Consider the following 14,290-nt stretch of genomic DNA (forward strand, 5'->3'; position numbering starts at 1 on the left):
CAGAGAAGAGCCCCACATCATAATTAAAACCTGATATAGAAAAAAAATCACCTATAATGGCAGATCCATCAGAAGAGTGCCAGATTGCTCAATAGCAACCTTATGAGCCAGGAGCACTTGGAAGGATGTGTCTCAAGCTATATCAGAAACCATCAATTCAGACTATGAAACCAGCAAACCTGTCATAATTCAAAGAGAAAGAAGGTGTTTCCAAGGTAAAAATAGGCTAAAGGAACTCATGGCCCCTAAGCCCACTCTGCAGCAGGCACTTGAAAAACATTCAAACTGAAGGTAATAAACATATCCATGATGCTAAGAAAAGAATAAACCAAGACAGAACTGTAGTCAAGACAGAAGAACAGGAATACCAAACAGCACACCATCGACAAGATGACAAAGTTAATACATGCTTTCCAACAACTCTGAATCTTAAAGGTCTCACCTCCCTGTTCAAAAGGCACAAACTAGCAGATTCAATGAAATGATGGGATCCAGGCTGGGTGGGTAGTTCACTGGGTAAAAAGTGCTTGCCATGTGAGCATGTGGGGCAGAGCTCAGACTCGGCAGCAGCCATGTAAAAGCTGAGTATGTGTGTGCAATTCCAGCGTTAGGGAGTGGAGCAGGAAAAAGAAGATTCCAGGGCTCAATGACAAGTCAGTCTAACCAAAAGTGAGTTCAGCGAGAGGCCCTGTCTTAAAAAGTAAGACAGAGAGAAATAAAGACTCCCAGTGTTGACATCTGGCCTCCACATGCGAATGCAAGGACATCATACAAACACACACACACACACACACACACACACACACACACACACACACACCATCTATTTTCTACCTCCATAGAATGTACCTCACCATCAAATGCAAATGCAACCTTAGGGTGATGGAGTGGAAAAAAGTATTCCAAGCAAATGGGACCAGGACACAAGCAGATGCCACTTTCCTGACACCTGACTAAATAGTTTCAAACTAATATTAGTCAGAAGAGATGAAGTCACTTAGTTTGAACTAAGGGAACAATCCATCAAGAGAACATTATGATTCAAGCATGGCATCAATACAGGTGAACCCAATCACATATAACAAATAATAGGGTGTATAGATCCGGATCACCATCAACACAATATGGTGGGTTATTTCAATGCCCTGTTCTAATCAATGGACAGATCATCCCGATGAAATAAAAACAAAGAAATGTCTGAGTTAGTGGCATCATAGATCAAATGGACCTTACAGAAATGTACAGAACATTCCATCTAAGCACTACAAAACATACATTCTCCTAAACAGCTCATTGAGCTTTCTTTAAGGTAGATCATAGAATAGGACAATGACTATGCACAATGGAAACTTAAAATAATAACTTTTAGTCTAACTTAAAAGTCTACATCATTCATTTTTCTCCTGTAACTCTGATGGAACCACTCAGGGTTTCAGGCAGGAAACTAGTCAAGGAATTTTAAGTAGGAAAAGATTTAATATGAGAATTGCGATCTTACGGGAGTCACTGGAGCAAGCTCTCAGTGGGCTTCCAAACTCCTGCACCTAGTAAATCTACAGCCAGAGAAGTGGTTGTCCATGGTAGAAGGGACACCAGGGAGGTAGAGAGACTGTTTACACATTGAACAATTTTACTGGAACAAAGCCTTAGCCATTTATTAATGGATTGTCTACTACAAGACAGGGCTGAGTACTTACAACAAGCTACATTATTCAAAACCTACAATAGGTTCTTTCTGACCCTTTAGAAGAAGTTTGCCAACACAGCTTTAATTCAGAAGTGCAATATCCAACTGTCAGAAATAGACATGAAGCCTTCACTTTGGCTTTCCTTGATCAGAAGCCAAAGACGTAGTCAGGCATGAAATTGGGGAGAACGAGTCCTTGACCACACCACGTCCCACTGTAAGAATGACCAAAGCACACACTGTCCCACCGTACAGGCTGGTATTTTCCAGTTTATTTATTTGAAATACACTAATATAAAATAAATAATAGCTTTATTGTCAAATGACAATATTTAAATATAAATATAAATATTAATTAAATATAATTAATGACATAAAAAGTTTAATGTTAACCTAATATAGGGTTACAGGGTTTGATTGTTTGTTTCCAAATACTTAGAGAGGGCATTCAGGCAAAAATGTTTGGGGATCGCTGACCTAAAGAAGAAAGTCATGTGGTTTTGGCAAAAGCCTCAGCTGTATACACAACCCCCCCAGTCAGAACCGCCCTGAGAGTTACTGTTAATATCAGTAACAAAAGGAATACCAAGGCACACAGTGCTTCTGCTCACGTGCTGTGCTCTACTACAGAAGTTTACACAAGTAAATGCCTAGATACAGTTTATTTTGGATATGCAAGTGAAAAGTAAATATATTTTATTATCTATTATTTACCAAACTCCACATAAATTATCCTATTAATTCTCCACAGTGACATTAAGATACATTATTACTATTATTATTATTATTATTATTACCTCATTTTCAGGTAAATAGGAAAATAGTACCAGGTAAGTTTAGGTAATATATTCAAATAGTTTTATGTAGGCAGAGTTTCTCAATGTCTCAGCAGCCACTCCCCCCAAAAAAAACTACTCAGAGACTTATTATTAATTATAAATTAATAGATCAGGCTTCTTACTAGCTAACTCTTACATTTTAAATTAACCCATGCCAGGCGGTAGTGGTGCGCACCTTTAATTCCAGCACTCAGGAGGCAGAGCCAGGTGGATCTCTGAGTTCGAGGCCAGCCTGGTCTACAGAGCGAGATGCAGGACAGGCACCAAAACTACACAGAGAAATCCTGTCTTGGAAAAAAAATTAATGCATATTTCTTATCTACCCTCTGCCACATGGTGGTAACTTCTTTCAACATGGCACATTCATCTTGCTTCTCTCAGTGTCTCTCCTCAGACTCCACCCTCCTTCTTCTTCCCAGCATTCCCTTAGTCTGGTTCTCCCACCTTATCCTGTCTAATTATAGGCCAGTCAGCTTCTTTATTAAACCAGTCACAGTGACATATATTCACACAGTGTAAAGGAATATTCCACAGATCTAACACACAAAACCAAGACTATTTAATGCTAAAGACCATATACTATCCACCCCTGCCCATACATGTTCATCTTCCTTACATCTCAGGTTCATACTTAATTACATGTATCTGAGTTTGTGGCAAGAAAGTCTTCTGGAATCCACATTGTTAACACTCTTAACACTCTTAACAGTTGGTAGTACTTAGCTTCCCTATAGCCATCACTTGATAAAGATATTTAAACAATTTAACAACTGGTATGCACTAGCACCGCTCAAAACGCATGCCAGCCTGAAGATGGGTGCAGGGCAACTGGTGTCCCCAGCAGAGGACTAGCCATGCCCAGACTGACAGCATAGTGTATTTCCAAAACCTGAAAAACAGAGAGCCTGCCCAACCACCTCAATATTCCTGACAAAGAATCAAAAGACAAAATTAATGTCCTGCTAATGTCACAGTGGTCACATTCTCAGTTACTGGCTGATCCAAAATTATAAAGAGAAAACACACAGAAATTTGTCTATGTCCTCTATTTGGTGAGATGTTATAGCACATTAACCCTCTGCATGTGACTTGGTTTTGCTAGATATGTTTTAAATACGTGAAGTGTTTGCCTAGGAAACCCAACATCTGGGATGCCATAAGAACAGTCCCTATTGCTTGTTTTTCTTTCTTTAACTGGATAATACTCTCTTGTTTCTATGTAAGAGCTTCATTTTTTGTTTTCAGAAACTAGATATTAAAGATAAAATAATGTGGGGCTGGAGAGATGGCTCAGAGGTTAAGAGAACACACTGCCCTGTCAGAGGACCTGAGTTCAGTTCCCAGCATCCATAGCAGGTGACTCCAGGGGATCTGAAGTAACACACACACACACACACACACACACACACACACACACACACACTTAAAAGGTAAAATGAAAATAATGTGAAAACGTTTGCAATCAGATGCCCAGCTCCATGTGCAGGATTTCTTACAGTCTGCTCAGTGCCGTCTGTGAAGTAATTCTGTAGAACCTGTGTTCTTTGTCACGTTCACATCTCTACTTGGTTAGCTTAATGGCCAGCCAATGATGAGACAGAGATTTCCTTAAAGGCCTAGAACTAATGACCCCCTCCGCCTTGCTGAATGATTTTGTATAGGTGTGGGTGTGGGCCTTTAAAATTCAACAGTTTGAAACTTAACCTTCCCTTCTGGTTTGTGCAGAACCTCCAGCAAACCCGGAGGTGAGAACTTAGGATCGACTCGGTACTTTGCTCAGCAGACTCACTGCCCATCCATCCACATGAGCAGCTGCAGCTACAGAAATAGGTCAGAACTTTTCAAGGCCCTTGTGGAGAGGTCATCCTACAGCTGTTCCTCTTTAGTTTGTGGTTAATCTGGTGTTTGCCACAGTGATTAACTCAGTCTTGTACAAATACTTACCTATAGCCACTTTGACAATGGTCTCCTCCCCCTTGGCGAGGCATAAGTTTCTAGCATCGAATGAGAGATGGATCGAGCTTATAAAGCGTGGTTTGGCTCGGTTGCACCATGTTCCGTTTGGTTTTGAGACAGGCTCTTGTTATATCACCTGGATTGACCTCAAACTCGCAATCTTCCTGCCTCAGCCTCCTGTGTACTGGAGTTACATACATGTGACAGTGTGTGCAGGGAGAAAGAGTGTCAGATCCACTGTTCATTCTCTGGTAGCTGGCAAGCTTCCCTGAAATATGGACTATTGCTTCTAATAATGGCTGGAAAGTAGTGGGAGAGACTAGAACATAACAGAGTTCACTATTCATAGAGACACCGTCATTTCTCTTGAATAAAATATCCCTGAGATACTAAAAGCCATTGGCTAATTTTCTAGAGCACTAAAAATGTTGGTTTTGAAAATGTTTTGTGAGGTTGTTTTTACTGTTCTTATAGAGGGAAGTTTTTCTGTGCCTCCTCACTCTGTCATTTTGCTGGCACTCTTGCAGAATTTAAGCAAAAAAATCATCTAAATTTATAGCTAGAAGCAAAAGCACTAGGAAGTAGCCAATCACCATTATCACAGAAATGGAAATCTAGGAGTTGTGAAGTACGGCAGACACGATAGAGAGCCTGTGCCTTCTGCAAAACTGGCCCCTCAGGCCCATTCAGAATGTGCACCAATTCCCAACACCCCTCCACCCTCCTTAATTAAACCTCCTCTTCCTTCAACACCAGCACCAAGATAAAGGAAAGGAGGCTAATTCAGCCTCATTGATTCCTTCCCTGCTCTATTTACTCCCAGCAGTTACTTATTTAACTACAAAAAGTGGTTTCCAACTATTTTTTACTGCAAATATACCGTGACTCAACTACAATATTTTCTTCAGAGAGATGTGTTTTACATTTCAAACCATCAATTCATAAACTTTGAAAGCCAACGAAATCAACAAAGGGTTGGTTGAACACAGTTAATGGCTGAAACCAATCACAGGAAGGAAGGAAGGAAGGAAGGAAGGAAGGAAGGAAGGAAGGAAGGAAGGAAGGAAGGAAAGAGAGTAGCGTAGCCTGGTGGACTGCTGTAGACGGCTAAAGGAAGTGGCATTTAACTGGACAGAAGATGGGTCAGGAGAATGTGGGAAAGATTACACATCCGAATTTCCATCTTGTGCTTGGCATAAAATGATCTCAGCTAGGTCACCAGATGTAACTGGTTGTCAAAACAGTTAATATACAGAGTAAAGTTAGAAAGATAATGGAGTTGGGAAAGGCAAAGAAGACTAAACAGCACACAGATGTTAATCCCACCCCACAGGAGGCTGGCTAACAATGGTGTGGCTCCTCTACACATGAAAGATGAGTTCATTCCTTTAGGAGGAGAGGCTCATTACTCAATAAGACTGTTATCAAGATCCAGACTTAGGGAAGGATAGGAGGGATTTCGGAAAAGCCCCACACTCAAGGCTGTGAAATGCCTTCCTTCACCACTCCGGAAACCTTTTCTACTTCCTCCAATGGGAGTAGGAAGCCAAATTCGATCTTAGAAAATACTGCCCTTCACGGCTGCACTTCATGGACTAGCTGTCTAACTTCCAAACTAGACAACACTTTCCAACAACATAACTCCTCGTCCTCCAAGCTACTTCCCATCTATTAAAAAGGCTCAAAGCCACCAGTCTGCATCCCTTTCTGAGATCCACATACCATGTTCATTTATTAAAGACCTAAGAACTACCACAGTTAAGAAATCTGCTCTTGCCTGGTACAATCATGCATCCCTTTAATCCTAGCACTCAGGAAGCAGAGGCAGGCAGATCGCCGAGTCTGAGTTTGAGACCAGCCTTGTCTACATACTGAGTTCTAGGACAGCCAGGGCTATGTAGAGAGACCCTGTCTCAAAAAAAGAAAAAGAAAAAAAGAAAAAAGAAGAAAAGAAAGAAATCTGCTCCATAATTTCTACACATTTATCTGGTAACAAATTTATCCCCAAATGCCCCTCAATTCTAGCTGTGTCTCCCTGCATTCTCTCCCTCAACCCTACCCTCTCCCCACCTGATCCAATTGTCATCCTAGTATTACACAAAAAAAATAAGTAAGGGACTCTGGTCCGTTTTAGCATCTGCATGTTTGGAGGCATCTCCTCACCACTGAGCTGTGTGTGAAACAGGAAGGAGCATCCCTGCCCTCCAGCCCACTCCTGCGCATCCTGTCCCCACTCCTGCCCATTGTCCAGTTCGATTGTCTCTTTAGCTCCTAAGGTGCCAGAGAACAGCCTCAGCCTCGACGCCTCCCTTCGGGACACTCAAATGGCTTTACAAGTAGGGACAGTGAAGCAAGCCTCCTGGGTTACGCCATATTTGAACTCACAGCATTCATCCCCTAAATCTAAGCCAAGTCACTAACCTGGACAAAAGAGAAAGCAGCCGGGAGGCAAGGTCAGGGGAAAGAAAACAGCTGCACAACACTACAGAGAAGAGGGGGGAAAGGAAAAGGAAAAAGACGAGAGCAGGATTCTCTATCCTGGATGAGAAACAGACGAGAACACAGGGTAAGGAGGGAAGGAAGGAAGGACCTTCCTCCCAGAGCTCAGTGTCTTTCCTGGGTACCACAGAGCTACAGTTTGCTTCAAAACTGTGCTCTGTGCTCCCCCTGCTGGCTCTGACGTAGCGGCCGGCTTTAAAACAACTCCAGTGAAATGCCAGCCCCCAGTGGCCCCCAAGAATGTTTGCCACCTCTCTGAGATTTGGCTATCCTTCCCAGCAAGGATGGGAACTCAGCCTTTCCTCTACTGTTTTTTAAATGGCGTTAGAGGAGGATGGTTGATAAATCAGGGTACTTCACTCTGTGACATGCAGCCACCTAACTGTACCCACCACGGTGTGGTGTCCTAGGCATTAAAAAGATTGGGGCGGGCGGTGCTGACGCACACCTTTAATCCCAGCACTCGGGAGGCAGAGCCAGGCGGATCTCTGTGAGTTCGAGGCCAGCCTGGGCTACCAAGGGAGTTCCAGGAAAGGCACAAAGCTACACAGAGAAACCCTGTCTCGAAAAACCAAAAAATAAATAAATAAATAAATAAATAAATAAATAAATAAATAAATAAATAAATAAATAAATAAATAAAAAGATTGGGATCCTTGCTTCTACTCTTGGAAACTTACTAGTTAAAAGGGAGAGGCTGACATAGAACATATTCTAAAAAACTTAGGAAATTTCTATAACATGTGCCTTAAGTGATGGGCAGATATGATCACTGCAAGTGTGAAGAAGTAACTCACATAGGCCAGGACAGGCTTCAGGCAACATTCATCTCTTTGGGCAGATTGGTTGCAGGGCTGTGTACAATCCTGACATAGCAGCCACCCATTCTGATGCCTACAGGAGCAGTCACAATACGCTTATACACTCTAGTCTGTTTTATGAACTAGTCATGGAAGATGTTTGGAGAAGTCAAGGCCACACAGCTAGAAAGTAGCAAAGTCAGGATACAAAGTCAGAGCCCACCTCTTCCCCCACGCTGCCCTGAAATCCAGTGTCAAGGAGGAGGAGCAGGAGACCTGGCTTCAAGCCAGGGCCAGCTCTCAGGGTGCCAATGCCCTTCTCTCTCTGGGTCTTTTCTCTATCTCTAAACTAAGGAGTTGGGCTGGATAATTCCTAGGGTCTAACTGACCTTAAAAGGACCAGTGAGATGCTCAGGTAAGGTCTAGTCACCAAATCTAACAACCTGAGTTTGATCCCAGGGGACCCACAAGGTAGAGGAAGGGAACCAAGTCCCAAAAATCATCCTCTGGCCTCCACACTTGTTCTCTCTCTCTCTCTCTCTTTCTCTCTCTCTCTCTCTCTCTCTCTCTCTCTCTCTCTCTCTCTCTCCACCCACACACACACACACACACACAATCACACACATGCACCACTAAATAAACAAATAACTAAATAAATGTAATTATTTTAAATAAATGTAATTTTAAAGACTCTATGGGCTAGAGAGATGGCTCAGTGGTTCAGAGCACTTATTGGTCTTGCAGAGGACCCAGAGGACCCAGAGGACCCAGAGGACCCAGAGGACCCAGGTTTCATTCTCCAAACCCAGCTGGCTAATCCCAGCACTCCTCCAGTGAGATGGAAGGTGGAATCACCGGGAGCTCCATGGCCAGCTAGCCTGGAGTATGCAGAGCAACAAAACAAGAGAAACCCTGACTAAACAAGATGGAAGCGAGAATCACCTCCCAAAGTTGCCCTTTGACCTCCACATGAACACCTAGCACATGGGCACACATACACCAAAGAAAATAATAAAATGCCTTTTGGGGGGGGCGCGGTTCGAGACAGGATTTCTCTGTGTAGTTTTGGTGCCTGTCCAGGGAACTCACTCTGTAGCCCAGGCTGGCCTCGAACTCACAGAGATCCGCCTGGCTCTGCCTCCCAAGTGCTGGGACTAAAGGCGTGTGCCACACTTGAGCCTAACAGGTAACCAAAAGCAGGATCCAGCCTGGGTTTCTGCCTTCATTTCCTTTACTTTGGGTCCCCTGCTTACCCCTGCACAGAGACTCAAGCAGCGACTGTCTAAAATCAGGTGACACCTAACCTATTTCAGCCCCTCCAAAGCTGTCTTAGGTAGGTAGGGTTACTATTGCTGAAACACAGAGACAAAGAGCAACTGGGGGTGGGGCATATGTCACTCACAGTCCCATATAACAGGTCATCATCAAGTCAATCAGGACAGGAACTCAAACAGGGCAGGAATCTGGAGGCAAGAGCTGATGCAGAGGCCTTGGAGGAGTGCTGCTTGGAGGAGCTTGCTCAGTCTGCTTCCTTAGAGAACCCTGGGTAACATCGCCCACAGTGGGCTGGACCTCCCCTATCAATCACTCATCAAGAAAACGCCCTACAGGCTTGCCTACAGATCGATCCTATGGAGCATTTTCTTAAACTGAGTTTCACCTCCTCTTAGATGACAAGGCATTTTATTATCAGTTCTATACAAGTCCTGCCTTGGGTTCCTGCTCTGACTTCTCTGATGATGGCCTATAAACTGTAAGGTAAAATTAACCATTTCCTCCCCCCAATTACTTTGGTCCTGGTGTTTCATCACAGCAATACAAACCCTAAGGTAGAAAAGCTAACCCAGCCGGGCGGTGGTAGCACACGCCTTTAATCCCAGCATTCAGGAGGCAGAGCCAGGCGGATCTTTGTGAGTTCGAGGCCAGCTTGGTCTACAGAGCAAGATCCAGGAAAGGTGCAAAGCTACACAGAGAAACCCTGTCTCGAAGAAACCAAAAAAAAGAAAGAAAGAAAAAGAAAAGTTAACCCAAAGGTACATGAAAACCTTATGGAAGCCTACTTACTATCTGACAAACCAGTTTTTTAAAACTGGATGGAGGGGTAGTAGAATACATACAGATTTTTTAAAGAGGGAGGAATACTGGGGTTAAAGGAGTAAGCAGGGATGGGATGGGATAGGACGGGGAGAATGAGGGAGTAATGGGTGGATGCCATAGTTAGTTGTCAATTTGGCATAGCCTAGAATTTCCTGAAAAGGGGAGTTTCAATCCTCTTTTGAGTGTCCATCAGGTTTGTCTGTAGGAATTCTGTGAGGGGTTTTCTTGATGGAGGAGGGTCCAGTCCACTGTGGGTGGGTGCCATTTCCTGGGCAGGTGGTCCTGGGACATATAAGAAAGCTGGCTGGTGAAGACACCGTGTACTTCAGAAACAGAGCACAGAGACCCCTGAGCTGGAACTGACCTGAATTCCCACTCTCTGAGGACTAGCTTTCATGGTACCGAAGGCACCATGCAAGCTTCCAAAGGAGGGAGGAGCTAATAGTCCTATCCTACCCAGCTATGATGCCTGTGAACCACATCAATGACCAGCATGACAAGATAATCCTAAATGTGCAGTAGTGGCATGCCTAGCTTGGCAATAACCAACAGCTCTCTAATTAGACTTAAGACCCAATCAAACAAAAGAGAAATCAAGCCTGGTGCTAAAAATTTAGCTAACCACTTAGTGAAGTCATGATTATTAGAAAAGAATCTACAACCTCTAATTTACGAAACCATCATGATCCCTAACAACAATCTATAAACATTTGTCCTGATACCCATAGATAAGTGTGATCTTCACCCCTCATCAAGGGAATGTCTCCTTGTAACGGAGAGGTCACTACAGAAAACCACAACTGATTGAAATGCAGGCCTGTGGTGCCCAGCCCCAACGGATTTCACCTCTGTGAAACACTCTTACCACACCTGAGGCTAAGGGAACATTGTCGAAGAGGTGAAAAAAGATTTTGAGAGCCGGAGGATCAGGGAGTTTCCTATTAGACAATGTCTCCCAGTAACTTCAAAGGCTACACCCATAAAGTCTCACCAACACGACTGGCCAAACATGAAGAGAACAAGGATGACACCAATGGACATGGGAAACTGGATGGGGAAAAGCCCATGAAGCTTCAACCCTACAAAGAACTATTGGCAAATGAATAAGTTGAGAGCAAGAGAGGCGGTGTTCCCGAAGGAAGAACACACCAACTGACTGCCCAGTGCCAAACAGTGACCCCTGAAAATATAGATACAAACAACATTATATGGAGTGAGCAGATTATATTTAGAAAGATATACGTATATACATGTAATATATGCATACAGTAACAATTAGTGAAAAAAAGAAGCCATGAATTTGGAGGACAGAGGGGAGGGACATATGGGAGGGTTTGGAAGGAAGAAGGAGAAGGGAGAAATGCTGTAATTATATTATAATCTCCAACTTTTAAAAGAAAACAAGCTGATCCATAACCTGATGGCAAGGCTTAATGCTAAAGACAACTTACTATGTCATCAAACAAGGAGAACTCAAACTGATGCCCAAATGGAAGATTCAGCCCTACTGACCAGCACTCATGGTGCTGAAAAGTGGAGAAAACTAACAATCGATTTCAGCCAGCTACAAACCATGCAACCTGTAATAGTACAAAACCTATGAGATAAACTGGTGTAATGGTAGCACAAATGTTATGGGAGTGACCAACAGTTTTTTTAGATTTGTTTTATTGTATTGTATGGATATTTGCCTGCGTGTGTGTGTGTGTGTGTGTGTGTGTGTGTGTGTGTGTGTGTGTATGCACAAGGATCAGAAGAGGCATCAGATCCCCTGGATCAGATCATTGTGAACCACCATGTGGGTACTGGGAATTTAACCCAGGTCCTATGAAAGAGCAGCAAGTACTCTAAACCATTGAACCAATGCTACAACTCCAAAGATTTATTCGTATGAGTATTTTGCATGCATGCATGTCCATGCACTATAAAATACCTGGTACCCACAGAGGTCAGGAGGTGTTAGATCCATTGGAACTGGAGTAATAATAGATGATTTGAGCAGCTATGCAGGTATTGGGAACTGAACCCTAGTCATCTACAAAAGCAGCCAATGCTTTTCATCACTGAGCCATCTCTCTAGCCCTCCAATCACTTTTTGACTGGATTTAAGGCCCACTCCATGAGATGGAACTCATACGTGACACTCCTAAAGTGGTCAATAACCTGAGATTAGACAGGTCATGAGCCTAGGGGAAATCCTACTACTATCTTTCTGCTACAGTAGCAGAAATAAAATGACCCCTAATGGCAGTTGCTATGCCCACAGATCTCAGAGCATTGTTCAATCCTCATCAGAGAAGCTTGATCCTGTAATATATAACTAACACAGACATCACAACTGGCAATGTGTAGAGAGTGAGAGACTTTGGAGCACTCAGCTCTAAATGGTATGTCTTTATCAAACCTGTCCCCTCAAGACTCGGTGACCTATGCAGAAGAGGAGGTGGAAAGATTGTAAGAGCCAGAGGTTATGGATGACTCCAAGGAAACAGTGTCTTCCAGACACAACAGGACTGATGCACATAGGAACTCACAGAATGTGTAACAGCACACACAAGACCTCCACAACACACAAAATCCCAGCACTGAAAAGGGGAAGTAGACACAAAGCCCCACCCCTAACCATGAAGCTATTTACAATTGATACCCGCTGGGAAAGGGAAAATAATTTTTCTCCACTAGAGTGTCCCTCAGTGTATCAACCACACTCCAAGGCAGGCCCCATTCTCAGGAATAGTTGACCAATACAATAAGATTTTGTTTGTTTGGGGGATTTTTTGTCTTACTGATTTTCTTGTTTCTAATTTGTCTTTATTTTCATTTTTTTGTTGTTTTTCTTGTTTTTTTATTTTTAGAGAGAAAACATGAAGTTGGGTAAGCAGGGATGTATCCTATGCTTGCACGCAATTTTCATTTAATAATCCATGTATTCTGTAAGCATCACGGTAGTTGTTAGGTTTTTGTTTTTGTTTTTTACTCTTTGCTCTTTGGTTCTTTGTTCTTTGCTCTTTTGGGAGTCCACCACCCAGCTCCCAAAGTAATATACAGTCTTATTCTTACTTACGAATGCCCAGCCTTAGCTTGGCTTGTTTCTAGCCAGCTTTTCTTAACTTAAATTAACCTGTCTACCTTTTGCCTCTGACTTTATCTTTCTCTATTTCTGTGTACCTTTCTTTACTTCTTACTCTGTGATTGGCTGTGTAGCTAGGTGGCTGGCCCCTGGAGTCCTCCTCTCCTTCTTTTCTTGCTCCTTCTCCTCCTTTCTAATGTTCTTCTTCTATTTATTCTCTCTGCCTGCCAGCCCCACCTATTTCTCCTGCCTCACTATTGGCCTGTTCAGCTCTTTATTAGATAAATTGGGTTTCTTTGTGTAGTTTTGGTGCCTGTCCTGGATCTTGCTCTGTAGACGAGGCTGGCCTCGAACTCACAGAGATCCTCCTGGCTCTACCTCCCAAGTGCTGGGATTAAAGGCGTGCGCCACCACTGCCCGGCCTCAATCAGGTATTTTAGAAAAAGTGACACAGCTTCATTCACAGAGTTCAACAAAGGCAGCACAGAAGACTGCAACACATCTTTGCACCATTAAACAAATAAAAGTTCCATGGCATAAACAGATATAACACATCTTAAAATAATACTCTACAACACTATCTACCCATGCAAGGTGATTCCATTTGAAATATATATAATCTATGTAACATGTTTCCATGAATCTTGACAAATGTATTCACAATGGAAACACACCACAAAGTCTTATTCTTACTTATGAATAAGTAAGTCTTAGGCAGGGGATACCTCCCCTAAAAGTCTGTGATCAGGGAGACCCTAGAGAGCTCCAAAGCAACACGAGCTATTGCATTGTCCTTGATTACCCACCATACTACACAGCAAGAGCCTCCTGATGAAGACACTGCACATCTGGCTGCAGGACATAGAGAAATCAGTCACAAACTGACCGTGAAACTTCCTCCCTGCTGGCTAGCTTCCATAGTGCTTGCAGGTCCTATATAAGCTGCTGTAGGAGGAAAGGACATCAGTGGTCTTATCCAGTGCTGGGCCCCAGATGCTGCAATATCAGCCTCCCGGGGAATCTTTGCCTACTGCTACAGTAGTGACCTGACTGTTATGGGGTAACTAACCAATTGTTTTTTTTTTTTTTTTTTTTTTGGTTTTTTGAGACAGGGTTTCTCTGTATAGCTTTGCGCCTTTCCTGGATCTCGCTCTGTAGACCAGGCTGGCCTCGAACTCACAGAGATCCGCCTGGCTCTGCCTCCCGAGTGCTGGGATTAAAGGCGTGCGCCACCACAGGTGAAAATTTTATGCCTAAAATTGTAATCCATTCAAAATCCAATGGCTAGGGAAGTCATGGGCTCTAGAATAGAAACTACTTTTGTTACTTTGCTAAATGGTCA

Source organism: Peromyscus eremicus, chromosome 10, assembly GCF_949786415.1.
Source record: "Peromyscus eremicus chromosome 10, PerEre_H2_v1, whole genome shotgun sequence".
NCBI lineage: Eukaryota > Metazoa > Chordata > Mammalia > Rodentia > Cricetidae > Peromyscus > Peromyscus eremicus.